Raw genomic sequence first — 2,965 nt, 5'->3', positions numbered from 1 at the left:
AATGAAAGTGTAATCCCACAATGCTTTGCGCAAAGCCATGAAGCCATTATTGTAGTTTTTAACGCGTTTTATTTATGTCATACAAACTCGCAACTCATAGATGTTTGCTTTATTGTTTACACATTTTTGTGTGGGATTCTGTTGTTATGACAAACAAATTAGAAGCAACCATCAGTGAGATTTGTGTGCTCAGCGGTGTGTAGCGCCTGTTGGAATCCAGAAAACAATGTGCTCTTATTTCTCTTCAAACCATATAAATCTTTCACCTTTTACTAAAGATTTCTGTGGAGAGAAATTAAAAGAGTTTGTTTGAATTTTTTGATGCTTTACTCATCAGTAGGGCTTTCTTATGTGTTAAAAATAATTAATATGTTAGAAGTATGGTGTTTCAATATTTCTGTTATATTCCTGATTAACTTGTGTGAGAAAAAAAGCTCTTTAACATGCACGGCTTGCTTCTGATATGTTTGTTTTTTTGGGGTGGGGGTTTCGGTTTTTATTTTGTTTTGTTTAGTTACTGGACTAATTGTCAATTTTCAACTAATCAGTACAACATAAGGTTATTAAATCATGAATTTGCCATGGTCTCCAGAAAATCTACAGTAACCCCCCCCAGGTAGGGTTCATTGAACAATTACACAGGAGTCACATTCTGAAAAATGTTCCAATCATGTTGAATTATTTGTCTGAACACAGATTCTAAAAAGGCATATTGTTTTACCTAACCTCAGGAAGTGGTCTCCTGCTGGTTCCCAGAGTCAGGACTAAACACGGAGAGGCTGCGTTTCAGTTTTATGCAGCTAAAATCTGGAACAAACTTCCGGAAATGGTTTGACAGGCCTCAACTCTGACAGTGTTCAAATCTAGGCTGAAAACAGTTTATTTTACCTGTGTATATGATGACTGAAAGTATTTTATCTGCACTTTTTCCTTTTAATGTAATTTTAATGATTATTTAGATTTTGTGAATTGACTATATCTGACTGTAAATTTATGTAACTGTAAATCACTTTGAATTGCCTTATGTATGAATTGTGCTCTATAAAGAAACTTGCCTTCCCTTCTACCTACGGTCTAATGACATATGTGACTACGTAATGCAACAACTAAGCATAACAGGTGTGAAAACCCTTCATTTATTAAACCAAATAATTTGAATCACTTGTTGCCTAGATTGGCACATCTTTGATCTGTGGAAATTTTAGAAATTGAAATTGACCTTTGTCACTATTTTTTGCTGTTTTATCCCATGATATAACTGAGCAGGCATCCGTAGCATCAGGAGGGACATCTGGCTGATGCTCATATACTTTCCCATGTCCACGCAGAAAAGAACTCCTCTAAAGAACTGAGGAAAGGCGAGTAGGAGAGGAGGAAAAGAGGTACCATGGGGCCTGTAAACCACATGCCTTTGTGTCTGATTCAGACTGGAATCAGGCTGTGTGGTGCTATTTACCCAACAAAACAATGTGTGTCAGTTATTCAGTGATCAGTTTATTATCAGCTGCTTTACTGTTATTTCTGAGCTGATGTCATGTCGAAGTAGAGGTTTAATACAGTATCTAAGGTTTGGAATATTAGGTGTTCAACTCTGGTATGCTGTGTGTAAACATTTGTAAATCAGACAAACATGATACATAATTTTGGTTTTGGGTACAACTTATCTGTTAACAAAAGGCATCTTAGAAATGTGTTTGCTGGCTGCATATTGTGTGAAAACGACATGAACTGTGTTAAAGGTATGGCAGCAATAGACCGATGCTGTGTTAACGGTACAGTGGCTTGCAAAAGTATTCAGCCCCTTGATAGTTCACGCATTTTAATTTGTTTATGACATTTCAAACAGAAAAAGTAAATCAGGCTTCTCAATATAAAAAAAAAATCTAAAATTATCTTCCTTAGATTCAAACTGAAAAAAATGTTTACAACTGATATAAATGAATTAAAAACCTAAAAGACAAGAAGATGGGTTGCATAAGTCATGCCCCCCTTTGGTATAATACCAGTAAGTAATCAATTTAATTGCCAGTTTTCTTCAGACAAGTCAGGGGATGGAAACATGAACATTTCCAAATCACTGAATATGTCTTATACAACTTCATGATGAAAAAAAGACATATGCTATGGCATATAGATAAATGTATGAATTAATTGATTTTATAATTTAGTAAAGAAACAACTTTGGGTTGTTCATTTGAATTTCTCTCTCTCTCTCTCTCTCTCTCTCTTTGTGAACTACAGACACTACAGATGACTAAAGCATGAAATGATGGAAAGAATTGTGAAACAAAAGCGCATAACAAGTGGATGGAAATGCGCATAAATGCACTCTTCCTTTTGCGGCATTAATGAAAATTCATTAGCTGTTTTTCCATCCATAGTATTACAACTCTTAAGTGAATTTTCACTAATGCGGTAAAAGGAAGAGTGTATTTGTGTGTTTCCATCCACTTGTTATGCACTTTTGTTTCACAATTCTTTGGAATTGAGAACCATCATTTCATGCTTTAGTCATTTGTGGTGTCTGTGTAACCCGTGCGAAAAATCAGGTCACTAACCCTATTTATGTAATTTAGATGCTTTCAGTGCACCTCCAGTAGGGGGCAGTGTCCCAAAACACTTAAATCAGGCATCACGTGAAGTCTGCACCTGTGTGAGACTCAACCTTGGCATTCTTCCAAGAATCTGTGGAAAAATATGGCTTTCCGTTGAGGTACTATGGATTTAAATGTTGCTAACTCAATCTGGGCACAGCAACAAGAGCTGTGCAGCACTATCCCGCCCCCCCCCAAAAAATAACACTTGGCAATGAACAGCTGTATTGGCTTGGTTTCTCAGGTGAATTCCAACAGGGAGCAGTTGGCCTGTAGTCTGGCATATTTTTTGTTAAATCTTGTGCAATTCAAACTATCTAATATTAAAATGTATGTTAGCTTTTTATGCCACATCCATAATGTTTGAGAGA

General features: G+C 36.1%; 1 non-coding gene across 1 annotated transcript; it reads left to right on the top strand.

Moving 5' to 3' along the window:
• Positions 1-229: 229 nt before the first annotated feature.
• Positions 230-344, top strand: LOC117516426. Its single transcript, XR_004562404.1, has one exon. It is a non-coding gene; the product is annotated as a U5 spliceosomal RNA (small nuclear RNA).
• The last annotated feature ends 2,621 nt before the right edge of the window (positions 345-2,965 follow it).

The sequence above is a fragment of the Thalassophryne amazonica genome, chromosome 8, assembly GCF_902500255.1.
Source record: "Thalassophryne amazonica chromosome 8, fThaAma1.1, whole genome shotgun sequence".
Classification (NCBI taxonomy): domain Eukaryota; kingdom Metazoa; phylum Chordata; class Actinopteri; order Batrachoidiformes; family Batrachoididae; genus Thalassophryne; species Thalassophryne amazonica.
Note: the sequence above shows the minus strand (reverse complement) of the source record. Positions and strands in the feature narration are given on the sequence as shown.